The sequence below is a fragment of the Carassius carassius genome, chromosome 38 (genome assembly GCF_963082965.1).
Source record: "Carassius carassius chromosome 38, fCarCar2.1, whole genome shotgun sequence".
In the NCBI taxonomy this organism is placed as follows: Eukaryota; Metazoa; Chordata; class Actinopteri; order Cypriniformes; family Cyprinidae; genus Carassius; species Carassius carassius.
Genome location: NC_081792.1, coordinates 2,498,014 through 2,519,659, shown reverse-complemented (window position 1 = coordinate 2,519,659; position 21,646 = coordinate 2,498,014). Strand labels below are relative to the sequence as shown.

The window sequence follows — 21,646 nt, the reverse complement described above, 5'->3', positions numbered from 1 at the left end:
TTCCAAATCCCATATGGTCTAGCGCTTAGGATTCCTGGTTTTCACCCAGGCGGCCCAGGTTTGACTCCCGGTATGGGAACGCATGCTCCATTTTGATTCCCTCCTCAAAAATCCAGCACATCTTCCTGAACCAGAAGTGACTTTTTGGCCAGCAGTAGAGCTACAAGACCGTGATATGTCGAGGTTCTGTCTAACACTTTGCCCCTTTGATAGCTCAGCTGGTAGAGCGGAGGACTGTAGGTTGGAGTGTTGGCAATCCTTAGGTTGCTGGTTTGACTTCGGCTCGAAGGAGGTCTTTTTTTCAAGTGCTCACCATTTTTTTGGTTTGGAGCTGGCTTTCTCGCAGCTGTTAGCAGAGCTTGAATTCGCAGTCCACAATTGGAAGCCAAAAGAGCTTTCCCTGACCGGGAATCGAACCCAGGCGGCGGCAGTGAGAGCACCGAATCCTAACCCCTAGACCACCAGGGAGGGGCTGGTGGGCTGGTGGGCTGATGGGCTGGTGGGCTTACCTCCTGAAAACAAGGTGAGAATAAGCAGACAGCAATGCTTGCCACTTTCACATCTAAAACCAACAAGTCTGTAGCAATCAGGGGTCTTTACTATTGGTGGGCCAGTGGCGCAATGGATAACGCGTCTGACTACGGATCAGAAGATTCTAGGTTCAACTCCTGCCTGGCTCGCTCTGTGCTTGTTTTTCTCCGGCTTATTTTGTTGTTGTGTTTTTTTCTCTTCTCCAAAATCCAGAAGAAAAGGCAAATCTTCAGGCATTCTTCTTTTTTTCCAAATATTCTGCACACCCTTTACGATGTCTAGGGAAGTCACAGACATGCTTTGGTATTGCCATTCGTCTCAAAAGCACTCCGACAAGCTCGGCGATTATAGGGGAAATAAACTGCAGGCTGGCAGCCAGTTGATTTTCGAATGAACAATTTCATCGCTACTCTGTAACTGCTTCATTACTTTGAAGGGTATAATGCCATGTGGTTTTGATGTCATGGGCTTGCCATTTTGAAGCCTTATCACTAATTGCCCCCTGGACATTTAGAATATATTGTAAACTGAGTTAAACTGAAGGAGCGAATAATCAGCAACTTTGCCGATAAAAAATTGGTCTCACTTTCATTGTTACCCTCACAATGTCATTTTTGTACCTTGACAGAGTGACAATAGGCAGTTTTTCCTCTAGATAACAGTTGCCGTGTGTGTTTTCAAATGGATGACACAAGTATTTTCACCTGGAAAAGAGCTTAATTACCAGTTCGAGGTATCAATTCAGCAATCACAGGAATCTGCCCAAATAAACTGAACTCCCGGGGTGAGTTAAAAAAAACAGATCCCTTGAATGCATACAACACTATATAATTCAGAAAACCGTCCTTTTGGATAATTCTTGTTTTGCCAAACTATTATCACATTGTTACAGTCGCAGACCTAAAGCAACAGGCCACTACAAGATCCTGCGCCCACACTGACCACATGTATGGAAAGTGCACCAGAAGCCAATGGCCAGTTTAAGGTTTCCAAATCCCATATGGTCTAGCGCTTAGGATTCCTGGTTTTCACCCAGGCGGCCCAGGTTTGACTCCCGGTATGGGAACGCATGCTCCTTTTTGATTCCCTCCTCAAAAATCCAGCACATCTTCCTGCACCAGAAGTGACTTTTTGGCCAGCAGTAGAGCTACAAAACCGTGATATGTCAAGGTTCTGTCTAACACTTTGCCCCTTTGATAGCTCAGCTGGTAAAGCGGAGGACTGTAGGTTGGAGTTTTGGCAATCCTTAGGTTGCTGGTTCGACTCCGGCTCGAAGGAGGTCTTTTTTCAAGTGCTCACCATTTTTTTGGTTTGGAGCTGGCTTTCTCGCAGCTGTTAGCAGAGCTAGAATTCGCAGTCCACAATTGGAAGCCAAAAGAGCTTTCCCTGACCGGGAATCGAACCCGAGCTGCGGCGGTGAGAGCGCCGAATTCTAACCACTAGACCATCAGGGAGGGGGTGGTGGGCTGGTGGGCTGGTGGGCTTACCTCCTGAAAACAAGGTGAGAATAAGCAGACAGCAATGCTTGCCACTGTCACATCTAAAACCAACAACTCTGTAGCAATCAGGGGTCTTTACTATTGGTGGGCCAGTGGCGCAATGGATAACGCGTCTGACTACGGATCAGAAGATTCTAGGTTGGACTCCTGGCTGGCTTGCTCTGTGCTTGTTTTTCACCGGCTTATTTTGTTGTTGTGTTTTTTTTTCTCTTCTCCAAAATCCAGAAGAAAAGGCAAATCTTCAGGCATTCTTCTTTTTTTACAAAAAAGACATATTCTGCACACCCTTTCCGATGTCTAGGGAAGACACGGACATGCTTCGGTATTGCCATTCGTCTCACAAGCACTCCGACAAGCTCGGCGATTATCGGGGAAATAAACTGCAGGCTGGCAGCCAGTTGATTTTCGAATGAACAATTTCATCGCTACTCTTTAACTGCTTCATTACTTTGAAGGGTGTAATGCCATGTTGTTTTGATGTCATGGGCTTGCCATTTTGAAGCCTTATCACTAATTGCCACCTGGACATTGAGAATAAATTGTAATCTGCATTAAACTGATTGAGCGAATAATCAGCAACTTTGCGGATAAAAAATTGGTCTCACTTTCATTATTAACCTCACAATATGTCAATTTTGTACCTTGACAGACCGATGATAGGCAGATTTTCATCTAGATAACGGTTGCAATGTGTGTTTTCAGATGCATGACACAAGTATTTTCACCTGGACAAGAGCTTAATTACCAGTTCAAGGTATCAATTCAGCAATCACAGGAATCTGCCCAAAAAAACTGAACCCCCGGGGTGAGTAAAAAAAACAGATCCCTTGAATGCATACAACACTATATAATTCAGAAAACCGTCCTTTTGTATAATTCTTGTTTTGCCAAATTATTATCACATTGTTACAGTCGCAGACCTAAAGCAACAGGCCACTACAAGATCCTGCGCCCACACTGACCACATGTATGGAAAGTGCGCCAGAAGCCAATGGCCAGTTTAAGGTTTCCAAATCCCATATGGTCTAGCGCTTAGGATTCCTGGTTTTCACCCAGGCGGCCCAGGTTTGACTCCCGGTATGGGAACGCATGCTCCATTTTGATTCCCTCCTCAAAAATCCAGCACATCTTCCTGAACCAGAAGTGACTTTTTGGCCAGCAGTAGAGCTACAAGACCATGATATGTCGAGGTTCTGTCTAACACTTTGCCCCTTTGATAGCTCAGCTGGTAGAGCGGAGGACTGTAGGTTGGAGTGTTGGCAATCCTTAGGTTGCTGGTTTGACTTCGGCTCGAAGGAGGTCTTTTTTTCAAGTGCTCACCATTTTTTTGGTTTGGAGCTGGCTTTCTCGCAGCTGTTAGCAGAGCTTGAATTCGCAGTCCACAATTGGAAGCCAAAAGAGCTTTCCCTGAACGGGAATCGAACCCAGGCGGCGGCAGTGAGAGCACCGAATCCTAACCCCTAGACCACCAGGGAGGGGCTGGTGGGCTGGTGGGCTGATGGGCTGGTGGGCTTACCTCCTGAAAACAAGGTGAGAATAAGCAGACAGCAATGCTTGCCACTTTCACATCTAAAACCAACAACTCTGTAGCAATCAGGGGTCTTTACTATTGGTGGGCCAGTGGCGCAATGGATAACGCGTCTGACTACGGATCAGAAGATTCTAGGTTCAACTCCTGGCTGGCTCGCTCTGTGCTTGTTTTTCTCCGGCTTATTTTGTTGTTGTGTTTTTTTCTCTTCTCCAAAATCCAGAAGAAAAGGCAAATCTTCAGGCATTCTTCTTTTTTTCCAAATATTCTGCACACCCTTTACGATGTCTAGGGAAGTCACAGACATGCTTCGGTATTGCCATTCATCTCACAAGCACTCCGACAAGCTCGGCGATTATAGGGGAAATAAACTGCAGGCTGGCAGCCAGTTGATTTTCGAATGAACAATTTCATCGCTACTCTGTAACTGCTTCATTACTTTGAAGGGTATAATGCCATGTGGTTTTGATGTCATGGGCTTGCCATTTTGAAGCCTTATCACTAATTGCCCCCTGGACATTTAGAATATATTGTAAACTGAGTTAAACTGAAGGAGCGAATAATCAGCAACTTTGCTGATAAAAAATTGGTCTCACTTTCATTGTTACCCTCACAATGTCATTTTTGTACCTTGACAGAGTGACAATAGGCAGTTTTTCCTCTAGATAACAGTTGCCGTGTGTGTTTTCAAATGGATGACACAAGTATTTTCACCTGGAAAAGAGCTTAATTACCAGTTCGAGGTATCAATTCAGCAATCACAGGAATCTGCCCAAATAAACTGAACTCCCGGGGTGAGTTAAAAAAAAACAGATCCCTTGAATGCATACAACACTATATAATTCAGAAAACCGTCCTTTTGGATAATTCTTGTTTTGCCAAATTATTATCACATTGTTACAGTCGCAGACCTAAAGCAACAGGCCACTACAAGATCCTGCGCCCACACTGACCACATGTATGGAAAGTGCACCAGAAGCCAATGGCCAGTTTAAGGTTTCCAAATCCCATATGGTCTAGCGCTTAGGATTCCTGGTTTTCACCCAGGCGGCCCAGGTTTGACTCCCGGTATGGGAACGCATGCTCCTTTTTGATTCCCTCCTCAAAAATCCAGCACATCTTCCTGCACCAGAAGTGACTTTTTGGCCAGCAGTAGAGCTACAAAACCGTGATATGTCAAGGTTCTGTCTCACACTTTGCCCCTTTGATAGCTCAGCTGGTAGAGCGGAGGACTGTAGGTTGGAGTTTTGGCAATCCTTAGGTTGCTGGTTCGACTCCGGCTCGAAGGAGGTCTTTTTTCAAGTGCTCACCATTTTTTTGGTTTGGAGCTGGCTTTCTCGCAGCTGTTAGCAGAGCTAGAATTCGCAGTCCACAATTGGAAGTCAAAAGAGCTTTCCCTGACCGGGAATCGAACCCGAGCCGCGGCGGTGAGAGCGCCGAATTCTAACCACTAGACCATCAGGGAGGGGGTGGTGGGCTGGTGGGAAGGTGGGCTGGTGGGCTGGTGGGCTTACCTCCTGAAAACAAGGTGAGAATAAGCAGACAGCAATGCTTGCCACTGTCACATCTAAAACCAACAACTCTGTAGCAATCAGGGGTCTTTACTATTGGTGGGCCAGTGGCGCAATGGATAACGCGTCTGACTACGGATCAGAAGATTCTAGGTTGGACTCCTGGCTGGCTTGCTCTGTGCTTGTTTTTCACCGGCTTATTTTGTTGTTGTGTTTTTTTTTTCTCTTCTCCAAAATCCATAAGAAAAGGCAAATCTTCAGGCATTCTTCTTTTTTTACAAAAAAGACATATTCTGCACACCCTTTCCGATGTCTAGGGAAGACACGGACATGCTTCGGTATTGCCATTCGTCTCACAAGCACTCCGACAAGCTCGGCGATTATCGGGGAAATAAACTGCAGGCTGGCAGCCAGTTGATTTTCGAATGAACAATTTCATCGCTACTCTTTAACTGCTTCATTACTTTGAAGGGTGTAATGCCATGTTGTTTTGATGTCACGGGCTTGCCATTTTGAAGCCTTATCACTAATTGCCACCTGGACATTGAGAATAAATTGTAATCTGCATTAAACTGAATGAGCGAATAATCAGCAACTTTGCGGATAAAAAATTGGTCTCACTTTCATTATTAACCTCACAATATGTCAATTTTGTACCTTGACAGACCGATGATAGGCAGATTTTCATCTAGATAACGGTTGCAATGTGTGTTTTCAGATGCATGACACAAGTATTTTCACCTGGACAAGAGCTTAATTACCAGTTCAAGGTATCAATTCAGCAATCACAGGAATCTGCCCAAAAAAACTGAACCCCCGGGGTGAGTAAAAAAAACAGATCCCTTGAATGCATACAACACTATATAATTCAGAAAACCGTCCTTTTGTATAATTCTTGTTTTGCCAAATTATTATCACATTGTTACAGTCGCAGACCTAAAGCAACAGGCCACTACAAGATCCTGCGCCCACACTGACCACATGTATGGAAAGTGCGCCAGAAGCCAATGGCCAGTTTAAGGTTTCCAAATCCCATATGGTCTAGCGCTTAGGATTCCTGGTTTTCACCCAGGCGGCCCAGGTTTGACTCCCGGTATGGGAACGCATGCTCCATTTTGATTCCCTCCTCAAAAATCCAGCACATCTTCCTGAACCAGAAGTGACTTTTTGGCCAGCAGTAAAGCTAAAAGACCGTGATATGTCGAGGTTCTGTCTAACACTTTGCCCCTTTGATAGCTCAGCTGGTAGAGCGGAGGACTGTAGGTTGGAGTGTTGGCAATCCTTAGGTTGCTGGTTTGACTTCGGCTCGAAGGAGGTCTTTTTTTCAAGTGCTCACCATTTTTTTGGTTTGGAGCTGGCTTTCTCGCAGCTGTTAGCAGAGCTTGAATTCGCAGTCCACAATTGGAAGCCAAAAGAGCTTTCCCTGACCGGGAATCGAACCCGGGCGGCGGCAGTGAGAGCACCGAATCCTAACTCCTAGACCACCAGGGAGGGGCTGGTGGGCTGGTGGGCTGATGGGCTGGTGGGCTTACCTCCTGAAAACAAGGTGAGAATAAGCAGACAGCAATGCTTGCCACTTTCACATCTAAAACCAACAACTCTGTAGCAATCAGGGGTCTTTACTATTGGTGGGCCAGTGGCGCAATGGATAACGCGTCTGACTACGGATCAGAAGATTCTAGGTTCAACTCCTGGCTGGCTCGCTCTGTGCTTGTTTTTCTCCGGCTTATTTTGTTGTTGTGTTTTTTTCTCTTCTCCAAAATCCAGAAGAAAAGGCAAATCTTCAGGCATTCTTCTTTTTTTCCAAATATTCTGCACACCCTTTACGATTTCTAGGGAAGTCACAGACATGCTTCGGTATTGCCATTCGTCTCACAAGCACTCCGACAAGCTCGGCGATTATAGGGGAAATAAACTGCAGGCTGGCAGCCAGTTGATTTTCGAATGAACAATTTCATCGCTACTCTGTAACTGCTTCATTACTTTGAAGGGTATAATGCCATGTGGTTTTGATGTCATGGGCTTGCCATTTTGAAGCCTTATCACTAATTGCCCCCTGGACATTTAGAATAAATTGTAAACTGAGTTAAACTGAAGGAGCGAATAATCAGCAACTTTGCCGATAAAAAATTGGTCTCACTTTCATTGTTACCCTCACAATGTCATTTTTGTACCTTGACAGAGTGACAATAGGCAGTTTTTCCTCTAGATAACAGTTGCCGTGTGTGTTTTCAAATGGATGACACAAGTATTTTCACCTGGAAAAGAGCTTAATTACCAGTTCGAGGTATCAATTCAGCAATCACAGGAATCTGCCCAAATAAACTGAACTCCCGGGGTGAGTTAAAAAAAACAGATCCCTTGAATGCATACAACACTATATAATTCAGAAAACCGTCCTTTTGGATAATTCTTGTTTTGCCAAATTATTATCACATTGTTACAGTCGCAGACCTAAAGCAACAGGCCACTACAAGATCCTGCGCCCACACTGACCACATGTATGGAAAGTGCACCAGAAGCCAATGGCCAGTTTAAGGTTTCCAAATCCCATATGGTCTAGCGCTTAGGATTCCTGGTTTTCACCCAGGCGGCCCAGGTTTGACTCCCGGTATGGGAACGCATGCTCCTTTTTGATTCCCTCCTCAAAAATCCAGCACATCTTCCTGCACCAGAAGTGACTTTTTGGCCAGCAGTAGAGCTACAAAACCGTGATATGTCAAGGTTCTGTCTCACACTTTGCCCCTTTGATAGCTCAGCTGGTAAAGCGGAGGACTGTAGGTTGGAGTTTTGGCAATCCTTAGGTTGCTGGTTCGACTCCGGCTCGAAGGAGGTCTTTTTTCAAGTGCTCACCATTTTTTTGGTTTGGAGCTGGCTTTCTCGCAGCTGTTAGCAGAGCTAGAATTCGCAGTCCACAATTGGAAGCCAAAAGAGCTTTCCCTGACCGGGAATCGAACCCGAGCCGCGGCGGTGAGAGCGCCGAATTCTAACCACTAGACCATCAGGGAGGGGGTGGTGGGCTGGTGGGAAGGTGGGCTGGTGGGCTTACCTCCTGAAAACAAGGTGAGAATAAGCAGACAGCAATGCTTGCCACTGTCACATCTAAAACCAACAACTCTGTAGCAATCAGGGGTCTTTACTATTGGTGGGCCAGTGGCGCAATGGATAACGCGTCTGACTACGGATCAGAAGATTCTAGGTTGGACTCCTGGCTGGCTTGCTCTGTGCTTGTTTTTCACCGGCTTATTTTGTTGTTGTGTTTTTTTTTCTCTTCTCCAAAATCCAGAAGAAAAGGCAAATCTTCAGGCATTCTTCTTTTTTTACAAAAAAGACATATTCTGCACACCCTTTCCGATGTCTAGTGAAGACACGGACATGCTTCGGTATTGCCATTCGTCTCACAAGCACTCCGACAAGCTCGGCGATTATCGGGGAAATAAACTGCAGGCTGGCAGCCAGTTGATTTTCGAATGAACAATTTCATCACTACTCTTTAACTGCTTCATTACTTTGAAGGGTGTAATGCCATGTTGTTTTGATGTCACGGGCTTGCCATTTTGAAGCCTTATCACTAATTGCCACCTGGACATTGAGAATAAATTGTAATCTGCATTAAACTGAATGAGCGAATAATCAGCAACTTTGCGGATAAAAAATTGGTCTCACTTTCATTATTAACCTCACAATATGTCAATTTTGTACCTTGACAGACCGATGATAGGCAGATTTTCATCTAGATAACGGTTGCAATGTGTGTTTTCAGATGCATGACACAAGTATTTTCACCTGGACAAGAGCTTAATTACCAGTTCAAGGTATCAATTCAGCAATCACAGGAATCTGCCCAAAAAAACTGAACCCCCGGGGTGAGTCAACAAACATGACCCTTGAATTCATCACCATTTATTTCTGTAAACCACACTGGCCAGATTTAATGAAAGTGGCCCACAAGCTTGTGCCCAGTTAAAGCTGGCCAGTTCCCATATGGTCTAGCAGTTAGGATTCCTGGATTTCTCCCATGCAGCCAGGGGTCGACTCCCGTGATGGGAAAGCTTGATCTTTTTTGCTTCTCTCCTCAAAAAGCATGCACATCTTCCTGCACCAGAAGTGACTTTTTGGACAGCAGTAGAGCTACAGGACCCTGATAGATTGAGGTTCCGATGTCTATGGGGAGTCGCGTAACATGCTTCGGTATTGCCATTCATCACACAAGCACTCCGACAAGCTCGGCGATTAAAGGGGAAATAAACTGTGTGGTGTCGTCTGCCAGTTCTCCGAAGAATCACACTCAGTCAGGGATTTTTCTCTCAGAAGAAAAGATTTTATTTTACAGAAAATAAAGCCAAGAGTCCATGCAAGGAGATCTCCCGAATGTTATTTGGTATCTCCTTATATACATTAAATGGGGCGGTTCCACATAGTCAAACTTTTCCTTATGATTACAATTTTAATACCTCCCTAGAGAGGAGAGGCCCCCTGCTTGATTTATTCTAAACAAAGGCCCTGTATGTATGTCTGACCATATGTTTGTCATCAGTTTTGTACATTCCAGCACGTAGGCAACTTTCTATTTTATTGCCTTAAAATTTGTGACATTTTGGTGAACATGCACCACTTGTGGTGAAATTAACCAAAATCCAACATTTTCTCTATGCATTTTCTCTATTCATTAATATACAGTATTATGGGACAAAACTTCCTCAGTTTTGTACATTCCAGCACGTAGCTTTCTATTACCTATAAGATTATAATGGAGTAATAACTAGCAACAAAAATGGCTAGATTCACATTGATTATATACTTGTTTAATTAAAATCTTTCTAATAAAAATCTTCCACATATTCTCCCCTTTGAGACTTAATAAGTCTCACATTTTTCTTATCCAGAATGCTACTTCATAATCCAGTCATATTAGTTACACTACCTAGTGACTAAATAAGTCACATTGTATTATCACCAGTGACTAGATTATGAAATTCCACTCTGAGGGATTACTGGACCAAACATCTCTCTCCTTTTTTGACGAGGAGGGAGTAAAAGATCCAGTCTCCCTATTTCCTTCTGTAATAGTACACAATGTTATAAGCGTGAGCGTGCAATTGGTTCAGCATTTGCCTGTGGTTATCACAGTTATGTATAAAAGGCATAAAATACATACATTACATCACTAATGGAATATCACAAGATTATAAAAGTTGATTACATTGTCACTTTTGTTCAAAGGTTGTAAAGTCAATGGAAGGGAAGTCAGGTTGCTTTCTATCGGTAGAGTTTGAGTCTGCATTATGAGATGCATTAGGCATAGGATGGACTTCAGACATGTTGTCAGACTTATTCTCTGTCCTCTCCAGTTTGTCTGACAGGAGGAAAGAAGCTCCTTGTGTACCTTTTGGGGAGCTCTCGTCAGTTTGCACTTCATCATGTGTCTCTGATTTTTCCTCATTGCTCTCTCCTGCATTGTCTGGTTGACTGTTTTCCTTTCTTTCTGCCTTTCCTGTGGGAACTCTAGTACAGTGGTTTAGATGATACCAGGTTGTGCTTCCTTCCACTTGGACTGCTGTTGGAGTAGCTCTCACCACTGTGTAGGGTCCTTCTCTCCTGGGCTCATTCCATTTTCTCCGGAATACCCTCAGATAAACTTGATCCCCTGGAACAACTGGACAGGCAGTCTCCGATTCCTCTCTGGGCTCTTTTATTTTTTCCTGTAAATAGATAGCTTTATGTATGGCAGTTAATTTCTTCATATAAGAACGAAGTTCCATTTGTAATTGTTCTAGAGGTGGTCCTTTAAAGGGACCTCTACAATATGGCACAGGCATGGGTCGACCCGTAAGCATTTCATGCGGTGTTAAATGCGTGTTCCTGTTAGTTTGCATGCGATAACTCATTAGAATGAAGTTTAGTACTTTCAAATATTTTGTTTATTTTGGCCTTGATAACTCCATTAACCCTCTCCACTGACCCTTGTGATTGAGGTCTATAAACGCATCCTAGTCTCTGTTTTATTCTTAATTGTTGCAATACTTGTTTCACAGTTTTTTGTATGAATGCTGACCCATTATCTGAACTTATTTCTGATGGAATTCCAAATCTAGGAATTACCTCTCTTGTTAGAAATTTTATTACCGTTCCTGCTCCTAGATCTGCGGATGGTACTACCTCCACCCATCTGCTAAACCTGTCTATGATAACCAGCATGTATCTTTTGCCTTGTACACGCTTTATCATATCCACTTAATCGCATACAAGATGTTTAAAGGGGCCTTCAGGTGTTGGAATATGACCTATTGGTGTCACTATGCCTTTTCTTACATTGTATTTAGCACATACTTCACATGTGGACAAAAATTCATCCACCATTGCATATAAATAAGGAGACCAATATCCTTGCTGTTTAATTTTTCTTACCACTTCTCCCCTTGCACAATGGTCAAAACCATGTGCATCTGTAATAAGAATATTCAACAATGAAGTAGGTGCAACAATGTGTCCTTCATGTGTACGCCAGATGTCCTGTGAGTCTTTTTTAGCTCCCCTTTGATGCCACATTGATTGTTCATAAGGACCTGCTTGTTGTTGAATTCGAATAATGTCATCCAATTGAGGAAGAGGTTCGATAAGCACAACAGGTGCTAATACTGCTACCTGACATCCTGAAGCTTTTTTAGCTTCTAAATCTGCTGCATTGTTTCCTTTAATGACATAGTCATTTCCCTTCTTGTGTGCTTGACATTTGATTATTGCTAGTCGTTTTGGTAGCATCATAGCAGAAATGAATTGCCCTATTTGTTCACTATGTTGGATGGGAGTCCCATCACTCTTTTTGAAACCTCTTTGTTTCCACACTGCTCCAAATAGATGACATACACCATGAGCATACGCTGAATCTGTAAAAATGTTAGCAGTTTGTCCTTTTGCTAACTGACATGCAATTGTGAGAGCTTTTAATTCTGCTAATTGAGCAGAGCATGGCTGTACACAATGTTGTGATATTACAGATTCATATTCTTTTTTGTTTTTCTTCACTACTGAATATCCTGTATGATTTCCTTTCATGATCCCTAAAGCTAGAAACATCTACGAAGTAAGTAACTTCTGCTTCAGAAATAGGTGTTGATTCAAGATCTGGTCGTAATCTAGTAAATGCCAAGGACTCTTTCACACACTCATGAGGTTCTCCTTCAAAAGCCAAAGGAATTAATTCAGCTGTATTAACTGTCTGGCATCTTTTAATGGTAACATCTGGATATGTGAGTAATGAGGAGTAGGCTAGAATTCGAGCTTGTGTCAGAACAAATTTCCCTTTTTCTATTAATTCCACAACTTTGTGATGGGTATATATAGTCACTGGGTACCCCATAGTTATTGTGGATGCTTTTTCATAAGCATAATACACTGCAGCTAAACCTTGTTGGTAACATGGTGGATATCCCTGGGCTACATTGTCTAACTTTGTGCTGTAGTACGCTATAGGCTGTTTTTTCCTTCCACTACAGGTCTCTTGCATCAATACAGCTGATGCATAACCATCAACTCTATTTGCCACATATAGATGAAACATTTTATCATATTCTGCCATTCCCAGGGCAGGGGCCTGTTGTAATTCTTTTTTTATTGCTTCAAATGCTAGTAAGGCATCTGTGTTCCATTTTAATGGATTGCTTAAATGTTGTAATCCTGCTTGTTTCATCATTTCTCTCAAAGGCCCTGTCTTTACTGCATAGTCTTCTATCCAGTCTGCACTAAAGCCAGTCATTCCTAAAAAAGTCATCATTTGTCCTACTGTCTGAGGTAACGGTGTTTTACTTATACCTTCTAACTGAGCTGGAGCTATAGCTCGTGTGCCAAATGCAATTAATCTTCCCAAGTATTCCACTTGAGGCTGGCAATATTGCAATTTGTTTTTAGACACCTTGTGTCCTCCTTGTGCTAATTTTGTCAACACCTTAATTGAATCTTTGTGACATTTTTCTAGTGTGGTAGAACAGATAATTAAATCATCCATGTATTGTAATAGTGTACCGTCTATTACGAGGTCTTCTAAATCAGCCTTAAGAATCTTGTTGAATATATGTGGTGAATGTTTATATCCCTGGGGAATTCTAGAATATGTATATTGTTTATTTGAAAATGAAAATGCAAATAGATATCTACTCTCTTCTGCAAGCGGTACACTGAAGTAGGCAGAGCAAAGATCAATTACAGTAAAGTATTTGGCATCAGGAGGGACATTTGTCAGTAAAGTGTGCGGGTTTGGGCATATCTTCCGTTATTTCATTTATTGTTCGTAAATCATGAACAAGTCGCCATCTGTTTTTGTCTGATTTGATTACAGGCATAATTGGAGTGTTACAGTAACTAGTAGTTTCTATCAATACTCCTGCCTTCACTAAGCCTTCAATTGTGTCTTTTATTCCTGCTTCAGCATCTGCCCGTAAAGGATATTGTGCTTTTCTAGGTAGACGTGCATTTGGCTTAAGTTGAACTCTTACTGGATTTGCTGATTTTATTAATCCAATATCTGTGTCATGCTGAGACCATAGTTCAGTTGGTACCTGACACTCCATTTCCTTAAATAATTCAGTCTCAGTTGTGTTTATTAACTCAGATGCTGCAGTCATCTGTGTCTCTTTCTTTTGGCTGATAACTACTTCCTGTGGAATTCCCATCAAACTGGTTGCACACAACATTTTGATGTAATTTTTGTCAGCTGAATGAAAAATTAATGGGTTTTCTGTTGATTCCCATTTGCTTTGTTCTGCCCTTTTCATCATTGGTCCTAAATCTTTTGCTTCCCAACTTTTTCCTACATATACTGCAATATGAGGGACAGAGTTATTTACATTGAAACATTTTTTGACAAATTCATCTTCTGGTATGTTTAAAGCTGCTCCCTGTTTACCTATGATGATGTACTGGGAGACTATCTCAATCCGCTGTCCTTTTGTTTCTTTTTGCCATTTCTGTTCTATATTTTCATACCTTTCTTGATCATACATCATTGTGCAATGAAATTCAGACTTTGATAGCTGTGCTTCAGGTATCTGTGCTTCAATAAACTTTCCCCATTTATTGACTGTCTGTCTCACATCTTGTTCTATCTGTCCTATCCAATAAACATTTGCTTTTGGCTCTGCAACCATCATTTGTGTTTCTGTTCCTATTGCATCAATATATATTCCTTCTGGAGAACACCAAATTTGTAGTCCTAATTTACATAATGCATCTCTTCCTAACAAATTAATAGGAGTTTGATTTGATACCAGAATGGGCATTGTTATACTTTGATCTTTTGTTTGTAGACACACTGGAGCTGTTATGGGTATCAATTGCATTTTTCCCGAGAATCCTATTGTCTTTGCAAATTTTCCAGACATGGGGAGATGTGAAGCATATTTCAAATTAGATAGATAGTTAGATTTGCGCCCGTATCAATCATCATCGGAGTATCTTTTCCCTCTATTTTAATCTGCATAATAGGCTCTTGATCAGCTTTTGTGGATAAAATTGGAAGCTGACTCTCCCCTTCAGGATTCTCTGGGCACCCCTAATAGCCTGAATTGGGACCTCCCCAAGGGTTTACTGGACCCTGCACTGGACCCTGACTAGGCTGTTGCCAGCCCACCTCCCTTCCACCCTGAGGTTGCTGTGGCCATTGACGAGTTGGACAGTCAGCTTTATTGTGCCCGGGCTGTCCACAGCCCGAGCACAGACTTGGAGGCATGCTTTTGCCTCTGCCTCTGCCTCTTTGACCTTGCTGTATGGGGTTTTTTCTCCATCCCATCTGTCCTGGCTGTTGAGTATAAACATTTATTATGGGCACAGAGTTCAAGTGTTCATTTGGGTTGCTCCTTTACGCTTAAGGAAGGTTAAGGAAAACAGTTTGACACCATGGTATAATGAGCATACTCGCACCCTAAAGAGAGCAGCCCGAAAAATGGAGCGCAGCTGGAGGAAAACAAAACTAGAGGTATTTCGTATTGCTTGGCGGGAAAGTAACATATCCTACAGAAAATCATTAAAAACTGCTAGATCTGATTACTTTTCTTCTCTTTTAGAAGAAAACAAACATAACCCCAGGTATTTATTCAATACAGTGGCTAAATTAAAAAAATAAAGCCTCAACAAGTGTTGACATTTCCCAACACCACAGCAGTAATGACTTTTTGAACTACTTTACTTCTAAAATCGATACTATTAGAGATAAAATTGCAACCATTCAGCCGTCAGCTACAGTATCACATCAGACAGTGCACTATAGACCCCCTGAGGAACAGTTCCGCTCATTCTCTACCATAGGAGAGGAAGAATTGTATAAACTTGTTAAATCATCTAAACCAACAACATGTATGTTAGACCCTATACCATCTAAGCTCCTGAAAGAGGTGCTTCCAGAAGTCATAGATCCTCTTCTGACTATTATTAATTCCTCATTGTCATTAGGATATGTCCCCAAAACCTTCAAACTGGCTGTTATTAAGCTTCTCATCAAAAAACCACAACTTGACCCCAAAGAACTAGTTAATTATAGACCAATCTCGAATCTCCCTTTTCTGTCCAAGATAATAGAAAAGGTGGTATCCTCACAATTATATTCCTTCTTAGAGAAAAATGGTATATGTGAGGATTTCCAGTCAGGACTTAGACCATATCATAGTACTGAGACTGCTCTCCTTACAAATGACCGAGTTACAAATGATCTGCTCTTATCATCTGATCGTGGGTGTATCTCTCTATTAGTTTTATTGGATCTTAGTGCTGTGTTTGACACAATTGACCACAACACTCTTTTGCATAGACTTGAACACTTTGTTGGCATCAGTGGAAGTGCATTAGCATGGTTTAAATCGTACTTATATGACCGCCATCAGTTCGTAACAGTGAATGAAGATGTATCCTATCGATCACAAGTGCAGTATGGAGTACCTCAATGCTCAGTACTAGGGCCGCTACTCTTCACGCTTTATATGTTACCCTTGGGAGATATCATCAGGAAACATGGTGTTAGCTTTCACTGTTATGCTGATGATACTCAGCTCTATATTTCTTCGCAGCCCGGTGAAACACACCAATTTGAAAAACTAATGGATTGCATAGTCGATATAAAAAACTGGATGACGAGTAATTTCTTACTGCTAAATTCTGAAAAAACAGAGGTGTTAATTATAGGACCTAAAAACTCCGCTTGTAATAACCTAGAACACTGTCTAAGACTTGATGGTTGCTCTGTCAATTCTTCGTCATCAGTTAGGAACCTAGGTGTGCTATTTGATCGCAATCTTTCCTTAGAAAGCCACGTTTCTAGCATTTGTAAAACTGCATTTTTACATCTCAAAAATATATCCAAATTACGGCCTATGCTCTCAATGTCAAATGCAGAAATGTTAATCCATGCATTTATGACCTCAAGGTTAGATTATTGTAATGCTTTATTGGGTGGTTGTTCTGAACGCTTAGTAAACAAACTACAGCTAGTCCAAAATGCAGCAGCAAGAGTTCTTACTAGAACCAGGAAGTATGACCATATTAGCCCGGTCCTGTCAACACTGCACTGGCTCCCTATCAAGCATCGTATTGATTTTAAAATATTGCTTATTACTTATAAAGCCCTGAATGGTTTAGCACCTCAGTATTTGAATGAGCTCCTTTTACATTATAATCCTCTACGTCCGCTACGTTCTCAAAACTCAGGCAATTTGATAATACCTAGAATATCAAAATCAACTGCGGATGGCAGATCCTTTTCCTATTTGGCGCCTAAACTCTGGAATAACCTACCTAACATTGTTCGGGAGGCAGACACACTCTTGCAGTTTAAATCTAGATTAAAGACCCATCTCTTTAACCTGGCATACACATAACATACTAATATGCTTTTATTATCCAAATCCGTTAAAGGATTTTTAGGCTGCATTAATAAGGTAAACCGGAACCGGAAACACTTCCCATAACACCCTATGTACTTGCTACATCATTAGAACAAAGGCATCTACGCTAATATTTGTCTGTTTCTCTCTTGTTCCGAGGTCACCGTGGCCACCAGATCCAGTCTGTGTCCAGATCAGAGGGTCACTGCAGTCACCCGGATCCAGTACGTATCCAGACCAGATGCTGGATCAGCACCTAGAAAGGACCTCTACATCCCTGAAAGACAGCGGAGACCAGGACAACTAGAGCCCCAGATACAGATCCCCTGTAAAGACCTTGTCTCAGAGGAGCACCAGGACAAGACCACAGGAAACAGATGATTCTTCTGCACAATCTGACTTTGCTGCAGCCTGGAATTGAACTACTGGTTTCGTCTGGTCAGAGGAGAACTGGCCCCCCAACTGAGCCTGGTTTCTCCCAAGGTTTTATTTCTCCATTCTGTCACCGATGGAGTTACGGTTCCTTGCGGCAAGGAACCGTTACCGTAACGTAACTGTAACAGAGGTGCATCTGTCGCCTCTGGCTTGCTTAGTTAGGGTCATCTTCATCTATAGCGATATCGTTGACTTGATTGCAAATAAATGCACAGACACTATTTAACTGAACAGAGATGACATCACTGAATTCAATGATGAACAGCTTTAACTATCATTTTTGCATTATTGACACTGTTTTCCTAATGAATGTTGTTCAGTTGCTTTGACGCAATGTATTTTGTTTAAAGCGCTATATAAATAAAGGTGACTTTGACAGGAATCTGCCCAAAAAAACTGAACCCCCGGGGTGAGTAAAAAAAACAGATCCCTTGAATGCATACAACACTATATAAATCAGAAAACCGTTCTTTTGGATAATTCTTGTTTTGCCAAATTATTATCACATTGTTACAGTCGCAGACCAAAAGCAACAGGCCACTAAAAGATCCTGCGCCCACACTGACCACATGTATGGAAAGTGCGCCACTGGCCAGTTTAAGGTGTCCAAATCCCATATGGTCTAACGGTTAGGATTCCTGGTTTTCACCCAGGTGGCCCGGGATCAACTCCCGGTATGGGAACGCATGCTTCTTTTTGCTTCCCTCCTCAAAAATCCAGCACATCTTCCTGCACCAGATGTCGAGGTTCTGTCTAACCCTTTGCCCCTTCGATAGCTCAGCTGGTAGAGTGGAGGACTGTAGGTTGGAGTGTTGGCAGTCCTTAGGTCGCTGGTTCGACTCTGGCTCGATGGAGGTTTTTTTTTCAAGTGTTCACCATTTTTTTTGGTTTGGAGCTGGCTTTCTCGCAGCTGTTAGCAGAGCTTGAATTCGCAGTCCACAATTGGAAGCCAAAAGAGCTTTCCCTGACCGGGAATCGAACCCAGGCCGCGGCGGTGAGAGCGCCAAATCCTAACCACTAGACCACCAGGGAGGGGCTGGTGGGCTGGTAGGCTTACCTACTGATAACAAGGTGAGAATAAGCAGACAGCAATGCTTGCCACTGTCACATCTAAAACCAACAACTCTGTAGAAATCGGGAGTCTCTACTATCGGTGGGCTAGTGGCGCAATGGATAACGTGTCTGACTACAGATCAGAAGATTCTAGGTTCGACTCCTGGCTGGCTCGCTCTGTGCTTATTTTTCTCCGGCTTTTTTGTTGTTGTGTTTTTTTTTTTTCTTCTCCAAAATCTAGAAGTAAAGGCAAATCTCCAGGCATTCTTCTTTTTTCCAAAAAAGACATATTCTGCACACCCATTCCGATGTCTAGGGGAGACACGGACATGCTTCGGTATTGCCATTCGTATATGAAAATTTTGGACCTTGACAGACCAACGATAGACAGTTTTTCATCTAGATAACGGTTGCAATGTGTGTTTTCAGATGCATGACACAAGTATTTTCACCTGGACAAGAGCCTAATTACCAGTTCAAGGTATCAATTCAGCAATCACAGGACTCTGGTCAAAAAATTTAACCCCCGGGGTGAGTCAACAAACATGTCCCTTGAATGCATGTAACACCATTTATTTCTGTAAACCACACTGGCCAGATTTAATTAAAGTGGCCCACAAGCTTGTGCCCAGTTAAAGCTGGCCAGTTCCCATATGGTCTAACAGTTAGGATTCCTGGATTTCTCCCAAGCAGGCAGGGGTCGACTCCCGTGATGGGAAAGCTTGATCTTTTTTGCTTCTCTCCTCAAAAAGCCAGCACATCTTCCTGCACCAGAAGTGACTTTTTGGACAGCAGTAGAACCCTGATAGATTGAGGTTTCGATGTCTATGGGGAGTCGCGTAACATGCTTCGGTATTGCCATTCATCACACAAGCTCTCCGATAAGCTCGGCGATTAACGTGGTAATAAAATGCAGGCTTGTGGGCCAGTTGATTCTAGATTGAACAATTTCATCTCTACTCTGAAACTGCTTTACTACTTTGAAGGGTGTAATGCCATGTGGTTTTGATGTCATGGGCTTGCCATTTTGAAGCCTTATCACTAATTGCCACCTGGACATTGAGAATAAGTTGTAAACTGAGTTAAACTGAAGGAGCGAATAATCAGCAACTTTGCCGATTAAATATTGGTCTCACTTTCATTGTTACCCTCACAATGTCATTTTTGTACCTTGACAGAGTGACGATAGGCAGTTTTTCCTCTAGATAACGGTTGCAGTGTGTGTTTTCAAATGGATGACACAAGTATTTTCAACTGGAAAAGAGCTTAATTACCAGTTCGAGGTATCAATTCAGCAATCACAGGAATCTGCCCAAATAAACTGAACCCCCGGGGTGAGTAAAAAAAAACGGGTCCCTTGAATGCATACAACACTATATAATTCAGAAAACCGTCCTTTTGGAAAAATCTTGTTTTGCCAAATTATTATCACATTGTTACAATCGCAGACCTAAAGCAACAGGCCACTACAAGATCCTGCGCCCACACTGACCACATGTATCGAAAGTGCGCCAATGGCCTTTTTAAGGTGTCCATATCCCATATGGTCTAGTGGTTAGGATTCCTGGTTTTTTTACTCAGGCAGCCTGGGTTCGACTCCTGGTATGGGAAAGCTTGATCTTTTTTGCTTCTCTCCTCAAAAAGCCAGCACATCTTCCTGCTCCAGAAGTGACATTTTGGACAGCAGTAGAGCTACAGAACCCTGATAGCTTCTGATAGGTTAGAACCTACTCATCTATGCTGGCCAGGGTGCACCCTCCCCGGCTAGAGAAGGCAGCTCGAGGTCGGTGGAAGTCGGAAGAAAAATTTTAGGATGGGCCCTAGAGAAAACACTTGTACTGTACTCAGGGCACTCAGAGGAATCCATTTATGTACGTTTCATTCCATAATACTGTAGAAATATACATAGAAAACATGTTGGATTTTAGTTAATTTCACCACAAGTGGTGCTGTAACTACGCCAAAACTGGGCCAAACTGCACCAAACTCGGGTCAGAGTAAGACCGACAGAAGGCCCACCGAACACCGCTGGCCCCCCATCCATAAAACTCCAGGGGGCGGAGTTATGGCCCCCCACATTTTTGATAGTCAAATGGAAGGAAGAGACCTAGCTAATTGAAACTGGGTGACTTGATAGCACTCGAAGGGCCCTCTCTGAAGCCACCTCCCTCAAGTCGATAGACCACCGGGGGCCAGAGATACGGCCCTGCAAATGCAAAAAGACCGGCCATAACTCACTCAAAAAGAGGGGAAAAACACCAACCTCTTGTCAATAATAGACATTGAGGAACTCTATCCGACACCACCGGCCCCAAGTCCCTGAACTTCCGGGAGGCGGAGATGCGGTGCCCCAAAATTGGTGTCCTTCCAATATGAATAAATGGCAAGTGGGATATGTGTCCACCTGAGGTTTAACAAATAGCAATTCTATTAAATTTGATTTAATTAAATATTTTTAATTTTGTTGATCAAAATCCCTGCAGTGTACTCAGACATCTCAGCCGAGTCCATTAATGTTAGATCTATCCTATAATAATGTAAAATTGTAAAAAAAAAATGTAAAAAAAAATGCTGCACATGCACTTCCCCCACCCACAATTCCTGCCGGCCCAGGACTTGAACTCACAACCTTTCGATTGTGAGTCTGACTCTCTAACCATTAGGCCACACCTTCCCCAAAAACTGCATGCACATATTTGGTTTATTAATAGGAAAGCCTTGGAAGGTAACCTTAATTTAAAACAAAGATGGTGTAGGCAGAAAGACATTGTATGCAATGGTCTGTGTTTATTGGAGAGCTGGGCCTAGGAAGGACAGTGATAAACGGAGAAGCAGATTAGTTAAGGATTCGCGAGGAAAAGCCACACATATACCGCTTTGAAAAAGTATAAAGTGAAAAGTCCCAAAGGTCTGAATGGGTGGGCCCTTAAGGATGCTCTAGGAAGAGCGGTGTTTTGTTGTGTGGATGTAACTGTGTCCGGACGAATGAATGTGTGAACGATGATGAATGTATGAACAAATAAATTCCGTATTGGGTGGGTAAGGGTTGAGCACCGTTCCTGGACCGTCACTTCGGTGTGACCTGGCAGAATTGGACTCAACCCAGATCCACTTGAGAGGGATGAATGTATGAAGAGCCTTGATAATAAAAGGACAATTAATGACTGATTATCCCTTAGATAAAGGGAGAAAGTATGCAAGAATAAGCACTCTGGCTCAATA

At 42.6% G+C, this 21,646-nt stretch overlaps 1 protein-coding gene and 11 non-coding genes across 12 annotated transcripts in view; 6 read left to right on the top strand and 6 right to left on the bottom strand.

The window, feature by feature from the left end:
• Nucleotides 1-396: 396 nt before the first annotated feature.
• On the bottom strand, nucleotides 397-468 carry trnae-cuc (transfer RNA glutamic acid (anticodon CUC)). Its single transcript has one exon. It is a non-coding gene; the product is annotated as a tRNA-Glu (tRNA).
• Nucleotides 469-607: 139 nt separating this feature from the next.
• On the top strand, nucleotides 608-680 carry trnar-acg (transfer RNA arginine (anticodon ACG)). The gene has a single exon. It is a non-coding gene; the product is annotated as a tRNA-Arg (tRNA).
• Nucleotides 681-1,913: 1,233 nt separating this feature from the next.
• trnae-cuc (transfer RNA glutamic acid (anticodon CUC)) lies at nucleotides 1,914-1,985 on the bottom strand. The gene has a single exon. It is a non-coding gene; the product is annotated as a tRNA-Glu (tRNA).
• A 1,659-nt stretch (nucleotides 1,986-3,644) lies between these two features.
• On the top strand, nucleotides 3,645-3,717 carry trnar-acg (transfer RNA arginine (anticodon ACG)). Its single transcript has one exon. It is a non-coding gene; the product is annotated as a tRNA-Arg (tRNA).
• A 1,042-nt stretch (nucleotides 3,718-4,759) lies between these two features.
• Nucleotides 4,760-4,847, top strand: trnay-gua (transfer RNA tyrosine (anticodon GUA)). Its single transcript is given in 2 exon segments — nucleotides 4,760-4,796; nucleotides 4,812-4,847. It is a non-coding gene; the product is annotated as a tRNA-Tyr (tRNA).
• A 104-nt stretch (nucleotides 4,848-4,951) lies between these two features.
• On the bottom strand, nucleotides 4,952-5,023 carry trnae-cuc (transfer RNA glutamic acid (anticodon CUC)). The gene has a single exon. It is a non-coding gene; the product is annotated as a tRNA-Glu (tRNA).
• A 1,676-nt stretch (nucleotides 5,024-6,699) lies between these two features.
• trnar-acg (transfer RNA arginine (anticodon ACG)) lies at nucleotides 6,700-6,772 on the top strand. The gene has a single exon. It is a non-coding gene; the product is annotated as a tRNA-Arg (tRNA).
• Nucleotides 6,773-8,005: 1,233 nt separating this feature from the next.
• trnae-cuc (transfer RNA glutamic acid (anticodon CUC)) lies at nucleotides 8,006-8,077 on the bottom strand. Its single transcript has one exon. It is a non-coding gene; the product is annotated as a tRNA-Glu (tRNA).
• Nucleotides 8,078-17,982: 9,905 nt separating this feature from the next.
• On the top strand, nucleotides 17,983-18,054 carry trnae-uuc (transfer RNA glutamic acid (anticodon UUC)). Its single transcript has one exon. It is a non-coding gene; the product is annotated as a tRNA-Glu (tRNA).
• Nucleotides 18,055-18,331: 277 nt separating this feature from the next.
• Nucleotides 18,332-18,403, bottom strand: trnae-cuc (transfer RNA glutamic acid (anticodon CUC)). The gene has a single exon. It is a non-coding gene; the product is annotated as a tRNA-Glu (tRNA).
• Nucleotides 18,404-18,526: 123 nt separating this feature from the next.
• On the top strand, nucleotides 18,527-18,599 carry trnac-aca (transfer RNA cysteine (anticodon ACA)). The gene has a single exon. It is a non-coding gene; the product is annotated as a tRNA-Cys (tRNA).
• Nucleotides 18,600-21,525: 2,926 nt separating this feature from the next.
• mkrn2 (makorin, ring finger protein, 2) overlaps nucleotides 21,526-21,646 on the bottom strand; it is a 160,556-nt gene continuing 160,435 nt past the window's right edge. Inside the window, exon 9 of the transcript XR_009426131.1 lies at nucleotides 21,526-21,535. The gene's annotated coding sequence lies outside the window, so the exon portion shown is untranslated. The remainder of the gene's footprint in view (nucleotides 21,536-21,646) is intronic.